Consider the following 12734-nt stretch of genomic DNA (forward strand, 5'->3'; position numbering starts at 1 on the left):
CTAGCTGCCCCCTGGGACAAAGGTTTTCTAAGATAGTGCCAGAATGCCACCTACTCTAACAGTTGCTAGGGAGGAATCCTTCCATCTTTAGAAAATAATATCTTCTTTCATAAATAGAAACTGGAGAAGATTAAAAGAATTGAAGGTTTTAAAATGTTAATTAAGGTACTAAACATCAATTAAAAAAAAACCAAACCAGCATGAAAACTACCCAAACCATGCCATTAAGAATCAATAATTAAATGTTTTCTACAGATTATATACCACTAAGCTCTAAGGCTTTTCAAACATATGTGGATTTAATTTGGAGTATCAATTTCTTAATAGAATTTCTCTCCCTCTTCATCCTTGACAATTGTTGTGTAAGTTGCAATTATCTTCATAGGGGTCTTTCTGCAAATGCCTGTCATAGGTACTTCAATAAGAGATGACCAAGTACTTTATGGAGTGATGTTTCTTGTTACCTTAGATGCATGATGAAAATGGACACTAATAACTCCTTTATTTGCCCCTCTTAGTGGAACCTGTGGGCTTCTAGGCAGCTAGGTGGGACAGTAGGCAGAACACTGTATCTGGAGTTAGAAAACCTGGGTTCAAGTCTGCCTTCAGACACTTGTTAGCTGTGTGACTATGGGCAAATCACTTAATCTGTTTGCCTTCATTCTCTCAACTGTAAGAATTGGAATCATAATAATGTCTATTTAATAGAGTTGTTATAAGGATCAAATGAGATATTTATAAAGCTCTTGGCATAGTGCACATAGTAGGAACTCAATATAAATGTTCCTTTTTCATCATCATCCTGCAACTTTCTTGTCTTTCGGTTTTATTTATAATGAGGCCATCAAGAATGCCATGATTCAATTCCTCCAGTAATATGTCCATAGTAGTGGCACATAATAAGTGCTTAAATGCTTGTTGACTGACTGGTCAGTCACTGGATGATTTCACTCTTAGAGCACCAGCAGCTAAATTAATGTAAATAGCTAGTCTAAAATTTGTGCTGCTTTTCCCCTGATGCTGTTACTGTAGACATAAGGGAGCTGCCGAGGACTTTAATTGGTTTTGTGAGTTTGTCATGGTCAAAGAATTCCTCACCAAGTTGCCAGTCTGTGGGTGATGAACCTCTCAATATTTAAGTAGTTAGGCTGGTGCTTGGAAAGCAGGTAGAGTCTGTTGCAGGGAACCGGCAATGCCGTTCAGCAGGGTAGAACCTGCCACAATTAAGTCATGCCATGAATTTTCATGATTCAGTGAGACATCAAAGTAGGATTTTGTGGGGGCTTAAAAATGACAGCTGTCTAGAAATGGAGGGAGCTACTTCAGAATTAACTGGATTTCCTCTCTGTAGAGTTCTCCAAACGAATAGACAAAAGAGTGAATTTTCAAAAGCACGGGCCATGTGCCCACCACTGTGCTAAATAACTACTGAAATGCTAAATGACCATTGGGCAGGATCTTGGGATTGGATTCTTCTTTATTTAAAATTTATTTTATTCTAAACTTGAGAAATTAAATAAGCATTTCCATAACATAGTAGAATAGAAAAAAAGATGCTTGTACATGAAACTACAAATCTATTATATGTAACTTGCTTTTCCTTGTAAATATGTTATATTGTTATCCTGTAACTTTTTTTCCTTTTATTTCTCCCCACTCTGACCCCCGTCATAGAGATGGCTACCATTAGACACACACAAACATATACACACATACCCACACATGTAAAACCATTCTATACATACTTCTATTTATCAGTTCTTTCTCTGGATATAGATAACTTCTCTAATAGGCCCTTTGTAGTTAATTTGGGTATTTACAATAGTCAAAATGACTTAGTCACTTAAAGTTATTCTCTTTTTGTTTGTTTGTTTGTTTTTTGCGGGGCAAGTGGGGTTAAGTGACTTGCCCAGGGTCACACAGTTAGTAAGTCTTAAGTGTCTGAGGCTGGATTTGAACTCAGGTCCTCCTGAATTCAGGGCCAGTGCTCTATCCTCTGCGCCACCTAGCTGCCCCACTTAAAGTTATTCTTAAAACAATATTACTATTACTCTAGAAAATGTTCTTTTGGTTCTGCTCATTTTTCTCTTCATTATTTCATGCAAGTCTATCCATATTTTTCTAAGATCATTGAACTCATTATTTTTTTTTTAATAGCACAATACTATTCCATCACAACCACATCAGGCAAGATCTTAACTGGAAGACCTGAGGCCCCTTCCAATTCTAGGATTGTAAGAGTTAGCAGACAATGATAACATAGTTAATATTTATTTAGCATTTTGCAATTTGTGAAGCACTTTTATACATATGTTCTCATTTGAATCTCATAATAATTCTGTAATTTAAGTGCTATTGTTATTGTCTTTTTATATATGAGGAAACAGACTAGAGAGGCTTAGTGACTTGCCCAGAGTCAGAATACTAGTATGTGTTTGAGGCATGATTTGAACTCAACTCTTCATTGGTGCAAGTCCAGCATTCTACCCACTTAGCCACCTAAACATATAGTTAGTTAAAGATATATAAATGGCATTTTTACAATAAGCAGGGACTTGAATAGATGACTTTTTGAGGTTTCTTTTATGATTCTATGATAAGTAATATAGTTCATTTCAAAAGAATTGTAAAAACAAGTTATTGTAACTTAAACTTTGTCTAAACCAAGGCTTCTTAATCTCATGACTATGCATTTGGATGGGGAAAAATACATTTAAAAAAAATCAACCTTTGGCTTCCTTTGTATTCCTATGTATTTTATTTATTTAAAAATTTAATTCTGAGAAAGGGTCCATAGACTTTCACAAGCTGCCAAATAGGTCCATGACACTGAAAAGGTTAAGAACTCCTTGTCTAACATGAGAGTAAATTGCTTTGAATGAGGACCAAAGGACTCTTTTATGAGTTAAGTGGTTGAGCTTTAACACTTGGATTTTGTGAGACCTATTTTAATTGCTCAGAAGCCTTCTTTACTTACTCCTGGGTTCTTGGCTTTGTTGTAGAAAGGTGAAGTTGCTAGATAAGTGGCCTCCAGGTAATTGAGACTTTATTGTAGAATGTGCAATGAAAAGTTGATTTTCTCAAGTTAACAATCTATTTTAAAATGTTATTGATTTTTACAATATAAAACCACACTGGTAATATAATAATTGAGATCCACAAACATACCAGAACACTAACTGATCAAAAAGTAAGACTACACAAAATGGATAACTTCAGGTACAGAAGTAGTATAAGGCAAGTAATGAAGGCTACTAACAATTTCCCATGAAAATGGGGCTACAAATAGAGCACACAGTCTCTTTCATCTAAGTTTCTCTTTCTTTCTTACTTTCTTTCTTTCTCTTTTTTTTTTTTGGGGGGGGTTTGGTTCCCAAGTTTATTGCAAAGAACACAAAAGTAAACATTAAACAGCTCCTCTTGGTGTTTTGAAGTTCATCCCAACCATGGGCTGGGTAACTTGCAGGTTGGACAAACTGCTAAAGTCCAGGAGTTTCAATATTTCTTTGGTATCAGGGTCCACTTCAATGATCTCCTGATCCAAAGCAGAGACATCAGGGACATAGTTATCCCTCTTTCTTCTTCCTGCAACTTGATGGAGATACCTCTCACAGGGCCTCTCTGGATGCGCTTCATCAGATGAGTACCATGTCCAGTGATCTTGTTGTGCAGCTTCTCACTGGGGATGATGGCTATCTCCTCGCACGCACGCTTGTTGGTGTGGAAGTCATTGCCCAGGCGGGTGTAGTACTTTTCGATGATGACCCTCGCTGCCTTCTTCACAGTCTTGGTCTGAACACGACCCATGTTGGCTGCTGGGTGTGAAGGGCACTTCCTTCCTTCCTTCCTTCCTTCCTTCCTTCCTTTTTTCTTTCATTCTTTCTGTTTTTTTGTTTTTGTTTTTGGTGGGGCAATGAGGGTTAAGAGACTTGCCCTGGGTCACACAGGTAGTAAGTGTCAAGTGTCTGAGGTGGGATTTGAACGCAGGTCCTCCTGAATCCAGGCCCAGTGCTTTATCCACTGTGCCACCTAGCTGCCCTCTTTCTTTTGTATTTAACTTTTTTTTTAGTAGTTTTATGTAATGACAAATTTCCCTTTGACCTTATTTTGATTCTGTCTGATGCCCTTTATTAATTTGCATTATTTTTTTGTCTATATGTTAGATCTTCTTCCCAACCTGCTTGTCCATTTTATCTAAAATCCTTTGTTTTCTAAGAGGACCATGACTTGCACTGAATTGGGGGTAGGACTGTACTCTCTTTTCCAGAAAGAGCATCTGGGTCCAGTGGCAAGATATACCATGGCTCTGGATGTTTAAGGCTATTGGGATTAAGTAACTTGCCCAGGGTCACACAGATAAGTAAGTGTCTGAGGTGAGATTTGAATTCAGGTCCTCTTGCCTCCGGGGCCAGTTCTCAATTCACTGCTCCTCCTGTTTGCTGAAATTGATGTGTAAATTTCCTAATTTCTTTTGGCCCTAAAGTGGTTTGGATGGGGAGAAACAAGTGTGTGGGTGAAACCTGCTACTCTTACTGTCTCTTTGAACCTTCTTCCCTCTTCTCTTTTCACGTTGAACCCCAGGGCTTGACTTGGCAGCTTTCCCTAAAGATTTTGTTCAGAGTTCTTAACCTGGTGATAGATTTCAGGGGGTCCTGAACTCAGACAAAGGGAAAAAAGGGGCCTTTATTTTCACTAACTTCTAACTAAAATTTAGTAGTTCCTTCAGTTATTAATTTAAAAAATGCCATTCTGAGAAGGGATTTGTAGCCTTCCCAGCCTTCCAAATGGATCGTAGATAGAAAGGTTAAACACCCTGCTTTAAGTTTTCTAAAGGATTTTACTGCTAGTGAAAACTTCACCCAGAAACATAAGCCCATCTTTCCCCCCACCCCGCTTTATTACCAATCTCGTAGTGTTGAAGGCATCAGGAGAGGATTGACTTTAGACAGGAAGACTTGGCCTCAAAGTCGACCTCTGACACATACTGACTGTGACCCTAGACAAATAACAGGCTTTATGATTCTTTAATATCATAAATAAGACAACAGTTGACTATCAGCAGAGAGAATTTATTTAATGGAAATTATTTACATTAATAGGTCTGGTTAAAATAAAAAAAATATGATGTATGGCTGTGAATCAAGGAATGCTACAACTTTTTAAGAAAAAAAAATCAAGGATCAGCTTACAGGGTAATAGAGAGGCATAAGGTTGGCATGAGTAGACCACAATGCCTTTCAAAAGAGGAATTATATAGGAGACAAGATATGAAGGATATCATCAGAGAGATGTGCAGACAGAAATTAAAAAAAAAAAGATGCATTAGGATAACTGAACAATCAGTGATAAGCCTGTGTGCTCACAGGTAATGCCAAGAGTCCTCAGGGAAGGTCCCTAACCCATTGGACAGACCCTCCAGTGGTGAATTTATTGGAAAATATGAACAAAAATCACACAGTATGCACAGACATGAATGACTGGCTAGTTTTACTGTTTGGGAAAGCCTATATCATAAATTAGATAACAGATCCATTGATGTACTGGAATACTAGGCAACATTACAATGAGAGAGAGTATGATGTAGTGATGGTAGTGCTGGGCTTGGAGTCAAGAAGACCTGGGTTAGGTGGGTGACCCTGGGCAAGTCACTTACTTTCTGTCTTCCTCTATTTCCTCATGAGGGAGTTGGACTTGGTATCCCTTCTATCTCTAAATCTGTGATACCATGAACTAGAGGGGAACATATAACATTTACAATGACAGACCAAAAAAAAATGTTACAAAGTTTAAAAAGTCTTCAATTGTAAATGTATTATTCTCCTACTAAGTTCTATTCAGGTGTTGACTATGCCATATCTGTGTTTTGTACCTCACACCCTGCCTAGTATAGTGCTTTGCATACAGTAGGCATTTAAATACTTGTTGAATGAACTGAATGAATAATCTTGCTAGAGCTAGATGGAGGCCTAGTTTCCTCTAAATAACAGGTGCTGTGATGACAGCTGCCTCCAGTGTGGGGGATCTGGTTTTGCCACGAAATATGCTATGGACATTCACATAAATGTTTCAGAGCCTCTGCCCTCTGTTGAACATTCCATAGAGATGTAGTTTTTTAGTTTCAGGTCTGTTTTACCCTTTAGATAACTTGCAGAGCTAAGATGAACAGATGCTGAACTCAATGAATGTTCACACCTTTCCAGAACTCAGGTTAGCAGCTCATCCCACTCTTCTCCTGGGGCAGTATTTTGGTGACACCTCATAGTATCACAGAATTAGAGCACAAAATCACAGAGTTGGACAGGACCTCTGTGACTATCTAGTTCATCCTACACCCGAATAAAAATGCCTTCTCAGCATCCCTAAAGAGTGGATAACATTTGCTTGAAGATGTTTAGTGTGGAGAAAACTGCTACCTTTTGCAGGATCTCATTTTATTTTTTATTAATTTTATTGAAAAAAAGGGGAATTACATAGGAGATGATATGAAAGATGTCATCAGAGAGATGTACAGAGAGGGAAAAAAGATGGATTGGGATAACTGGACAATAAATCATAAGCCTATGTGCTCACAGGTAATGCCAAGAGAACTCATGGAACGTCCCTAGCCCATTGGACAGACCCTCCAATGGTGAATTTTTTTGGAGGATATGAAAAAGAATCACAACAATTTTATTAATTATTTAACAATTACATTTTTCCCTTTGTGTTTGCCCTTTATCTGTCTCAATACAGAATCTTCCCATTGTTTCTAGTTTATCCCTGAAACCAAAGCAGGAAAAATTTAATCTCTTTTCCAAATGAAAATCCTTCAAATTTTTTGAAATGTATTTTAATTTCACTTCTAAATCCTCTCTTCTACATGCTAGATACTCCCATACTCAAAGGCCATACCGTCTAATTGATTGGCTCTCTTCTGGATAGGTATCAATTTGTCAGTTGTTACAGTTGTTCAGTTATGTCTGACTCTTTGTGTCCCTATGGACCATAGCACACCAAGTTCTTCTATCCTTCATTTCCCCCAAAGTCTGTCCAAGATCATGTTGCTCCCGTGACACTTTCTATCCATCTCATCCTCTGCTGTCTCTTTCTCCTTTTGCCTTCAATCTTTCCCAACAACAGAGCCTTTTCCAGTGAGACCTGTCTTTTCATTATGTGGCCAAAGTATTTAAGCTTCAGCTTCACTATTTCACCTTCCTGTAAACAGTCTGAATCAGTTTCTTTAAGTATTGACTGATTTGATCTTCTTGTAGTTCAAGGGACTATCAAATATTTTCTCCAGCATCACAATTCAAAAACATCAATTCTGTAGTGCTTAGCTTTCCTTATGGTCCACCTCTCACAGCCATATATTACAACTGAAAAAACCATAGCTTTGGCTATATAGATCTTTTCGGCAAGGTGATGTTTGCTTTTTAGTATGCTGTCCAGATTTGCCATTGCTTTCCTTCCAAGGAGCAAGTGTCTTTTAATTTCATGGCTGCAGTTGCCTTCTTCAGTGATCTTTGAGCCCAAAATATAGACACTGCTTCCATTTCTTCTCCTGTTTGCTAGGAAGTGATGGGACCAGTTGCCAAGATCTTAGGTTATTTTTTCTTTTATATTAAGCTTTAAGCTAGTTTTATAGTCTCTTGCACCTTCATTGAGAGGCTTCTTAATTTTCCTTCACTTTTTGCCATCAGAGTGTTTTTGTCTGCATATCGGATATTGTTATTTCTTCTGGAAACCTTAATTCTGGCTTTTGATTCATCCAGCCTGGCATTTTGCATGATGTACTCTGCATATAAATTAAATAAATAAGCTGACAATATACAGCCTTGTTGTATTCCTTTTCCAATCTTAAACCAAACTTGTTCCATGTATTGCCCACATACAATTCCTTCAGGAGACAAGTAAGATGATCTGTCTCTTTGAGGACTTGCCACATTTTGGTGTGATTCACATAATCAAAGGCTTTAGTGTAGTCAATGAAGCAGAAGTAGATGTTTTTCTGGAACTCTCTTGCTTTCTCCATAATGTGAATGTTGGCAATTTGGTCTTTAGTTCCTCTGCCTCTTTGAAAATGAGCCTGCTCTTCTGTTAATTTGTCAATATTCTCCCTAAAATATTAAAAGCACAACTAATATAGTATCTCAACTCTGTTCTAACCAGGGTGACATACACTCTTTGTTTTGGACACCTTAAGTAGAAGTCCTGTGTGGCAGAGTGGTTTCCTAGAACTTTATTATTTCAGTTTTTCAATGTCAAATTTAATAGAAACTTATAGTAATGACAACATTTGATTCTTACTGCTAGCAGAAGGGTAATTTTCCCACAAAAGAAGAGGGATAATACATACAATGGATAAGCAGCCTCTTAATAACTAAAAGCTAACTAAAGCTTTAAATAACAAATCTTTTCTTGTTAGATAAAATAGACAAGTGGTCTCATAATTAGACTCTAAACTGATTTTGTTGCTATGTTTGTATTTGCCTTAGGTATAGTTATCCTCTTTTTTAAAAAATAGAATTGTTTTTCTGTGGTTCTTGAGTGACCTAAGCTATTTCATTTATAAAAGTGAAGTAATGAGTAAATGAATTATCTCTTTTAGGGTACCTAATGATGCTCTAGGCACTAAAAAACTAAAATTTCTCAAGACATAGGCTCTTCATTCAAGGCAGGTTAATAGAGTTCAAGCAAAGTCTTAATGGATTTACTCATGAGGAAGAAGGAGACTTTGACACACTCACATTGAAACAACGCTCTGGTATTTATTAAAGCTTGTTTTCTCTGTTCATGAAGATTAGTTCAGATTAGTGGTATTAGTCTACAATAGTCATGTCATACTTCTAATTTGTACTGGCTGTTGGACCAATTACAAAGTACTCATGTTTTTAAGGTGGGCAAAGGGTAGTATCAGTTGTAATTTTTTTTTTTACTTATTTCTCCTTTACCCTCCACATTGCTTGATTTTCCCTTCCTCAATTCATTTTTTTGGGGGGCAGGGCAATGACTTGCCCAGGGTCACAGAGCTAGTAAGTTTCAAGTGTTTGAAACCAGATTTGAACTCAGGTCCTCCTGAATCCAGGGCCAGTGCTTTATCCACTGCACCACCTAGCTGCCCCTCAGTTCTAATTAAAACAAAACAAAACAAAGGATATTCCATCGAGTAAATGTGCTTAACTATACAATGAAAAAAAAAACCCAAAACTAATAGAGTGACTGTATCATAACTTAAAGATATAGTCAGTGAAATGAAACTATATAGATAGTACACTATATGCATATCATAGATTGAAATGACATGACTTTCCTTCTGGAAAATCAAGAAGGAAAACCTTTTTTTCTCTTCTTCCTCCTTTCTTCTCTCCCATTCACTTTTTGATATTGCTAGTTCCCCTAGATCCCTTCCCTCTTTACCCCACCCATATCATAGAGTACCCATTACTTAAAGTCAGAAAGATCTAATTTTCAATCCTGCCCTCACATGTTTACTTAACTGAATGACCTTAGACAAGTCATAGAAAATCTCTATGGGCCTCACGAAATTCCCTAAGATTTAGCTGCATGACTAAGCATAGATAGTATAGAATAGATAGCATACAATCTTCCCATTACAGACACTTCTTCCCACTCTGATGAGGTCACAGTTAAAAAGAATGATAATGTTTAACATTTATGGAGTCCTTTAAAGTTTGCAAAATATTTAAATTCGATCCTATTTCCACCAAAAAAAGATTATCTAAAAAAATAATTTTCTGGACAAACTCAGACAGTTTGGTAAATAGGATGGAAATATCTGCTATGTTGAACCTCTGACTGGGGTACCAGAGGGTGGGCACTGGATTTGGAGCTGGCAGACCAGACTTGAAGTTCTACTTCTATCACTTATTAAACTATGTGACTTTGGGCATATCACTGAACTTCACTGGGTCTCAGTTTTCTCAGTATAGAATGAAGATGTTCAAGTACATGGCCCTTTCTTGCTTGAAATCTCTTGATCCCATGACCCTGTGTCATCATTTATAATGAACAAGTAGGTTAATATGAAATATCTTCAGTTTTTAAAGGCCTCTATGGGTTATGCCTGAAGAGGTCTAGATGTGAAGGAAGAATAATATTGTTAGATACTGTGTAATTTAAGATTCGAAATGTGGATTCTAATATGTTCCCCCAGTTTTGGGGGAAACTGACTAAAATCACTGATAAAAGGAGTTTAGGTTTTTAAGGGTTTATTGAAAAATAGAAAGAGAAAGATTGAGAACAGAATTCCAACAGCCTGGCATTCCTATCTTTCCTCAAATTTCCTGTGAAGTCCTCTGCCACCACCCCCACCATCAAGTCAGGAACCCAAAAAGAGACAGAGCTCTCCGCACAGGCCCTCTTTTCTCCTTCCTGTCTCCTCCCAGAAAATAGGAGGCTCCTCAAGTTGATTGGTTGGTAGCCTTGATAGACAGCACCCATGAGCAAACATCACTTCCTGATGCCAAGGAAAAGCCACATGGCCTTGCCCTCTGAGGCATTCTCCTCATGGTGGAGCTTTCCTATAGTAAGTCTCCAGTGGGTGGCATCATTCCAATCATTACAATACTGACAAGAGAGGTAATGGAATTTATTTTTCTGAAGGAATTATTTTTTTAATTTTTTTTTAATTTTTAAAGTATTTTATTATTTTCCAGTTACATGCAAGGATAGTTTTCAACATTTGTTTTCACAGGATTTCCAGTTGCAATTTTTTCTCCCTGCCTCCCTTCCCTACCCCTTCCCCAAGATGGAAGGCATTCCAATATAGGTTATATATGTATAATCACATTAAACATATTTCTGCTTTAGTCATATTGTGAAAGAAGAATCAGAACAACAAGGGAAAAAACTCAAAAAAGAAGGGAAAAAACAGCCAAAAAGTAGACAGTATGGTTCAATCTGCATTCAGAATCTACAGTTCTTTTTTCTGGATGTGGAGAAAATTTTCTTTCATGAGTTCTTTGAAATTATTTCGGATCATTGCATTGATGAGAAGAGTCAAATCTATCACAGTTGATTATCATACAATGCTGCTGTTACTGTGTATCATTTTCTTGTGGTTCTGCTCCTCTCACTCAGCATCAGTTGAAGGATTTTTTATAAAAGGAGTTACATACTTTTCAGACCATCTCTGTATAGGGCAAAAAAGTCAAATGTTCTTGAGATAGAAAACCTTCTTATAGTTTAGCAGCAAACAAAAAAGTTTTTCGAAGTAAGCAATAATAATATTGTGGTTTGTATGTATACTTCCAGCTATTAGCTAAGCAGATAGCAAGTGTGGAAACTCAAGTCTAAAGAAAATAAATAATCAAGCTGATGTGAATGTGGTAAAGTAGTTGGGCTTTTCTTTTGTAGCAAATTCATTTTGGCCATCACAATGATAAATCACTTTAAAAAATATTCAAAATGTTTGGAACCTCTGTCTGGAATGGCTTAGGTGCAGATCAGACTCAAAGTAGGGAGATATTTGCAATGAATTCTTTTGTTTGTTTGTTTGTTTTTTGCAGGGCAATGGGGATTAAGTGACTTGCCCAGGATCACACAGCTAGTAAGTGTCAAGTGTCTGAGGCTGGATTTGAACTCAGGTACTCCTGAATCCAGTGCTTTATCCATTGTGCTATCTAGCCGCCCCCTGCAATGAATTCTTAAGCCATTGCTAACCTGGTGATTCTGTGGCATTCTTGATTTCATCTTATAATGAAGTAAGGTGAATAGTATAAAGCCTAAAATTCTAGTTGTGATGTTTAAAATCTAATGTGTGGTTGCCTGATCTGACCCCAGTGTGTGTGTGTGTGTGTGTGTGTGTGTGTGTAAACTAGCTAAGATTTACTGATAAATTCAGCAAGAGTTTAGGCTTTTAAGTATTTATTTATTTTAGTGAGGCAATTGGGGTTAAGTAACTTGCCCAGGGTCACACAGCTAGTAAGTGTTAAGTGTCTGAGGCCGGATTTGAACTCAGATCCTCCTGACTCCAGGGCGGGTGCTCTATCCACTGCGCCATCTAGCTGCCCCCTTTTAAGTATTTATTAAAGTGTATTAGAACTTAGTGAAGAGAACGAGAGAGGAAAACCCTAGTTTGGATCTATTTGGTATAGTCAGAGAGAGAAACTTGCCTTTCCCTAACAGCCCATGTGAAGTTCTCTGCCACCACCCCAAAGTCCAGACCCTAAAGACCTCACTTTTTGGTGGCTTCTCCCTGAAGCCTCCTGTGAAACAGGAAAAAGGGCTGTCCACACACACACCTCCAAGCTAATTGTGTGGTAGCACCAATCGACATGATCCACAGGTGGCAGACATCACTTCTGGACGCCAGTCCGACCTTCGACACCCCAGAAGGGTCACCTCATGCTTTCTCCTCATGGTGTAGCCTCCCTGCAATATCTTTTTCTGCAGGTTGGTAGCGCTTTGATTCTCACAATAGAGAGCCTTTAGAGTAAGCACTTTACCTTCCAGGGTGCCATTCTTTCCCTGGTAAATACTTTTTACAAAGTGCTAAATGGTATCCTGAAGCTGTGAAAGAGTTGAGAAGAGAACTTCCTGTGAGCACCAGAGGATATTTCCTTTACCATTCTTTCCCTGGTAAATACTTTTTACAAAGTGCTAAATGGTATCCTGAAGCTGTGAAAGAGTTGAGAAGAGAACTTCCTGTGAGCTCCAGAGGATATTTCCTTTATCAGGAAGATCAGGGAATGTATGTTTCCAAACTATCCTTTCCTTGTTTTATTCTACTTACA

At 37.7% G+C, this 12734-nt stretch overlaps 1 pseudogene; it reads right to left on the bottom strand.

Annotated features, from left to right (window-relative positions):
* Positions 1-3368: 3368 nt before the first annotated feature.
* On the bottom strand, positions 3369-3807 carry LOC122726426 (annotated as a pseudogene).
* Between the last annotated feature and the right edge of the window lie 8927 nt (positions 3808-12734).

The sequence above is a fragment of the Dromiciops gliroides genome, chromosome 4 (genome assembly GCF_019393635.1).
Source record: "Dromiciops gliroides isolate mDroGli1 chromosome 4, mDroGli1.pri, whole genome shotgun sequence".
Classification (NCBI taxonomy): Eukaryota; Metazoa; Chordata; class Mammalia; order Microbiotheria; family Microbiotheriidae; genus Dromiciops; species Dromiciops gliroides.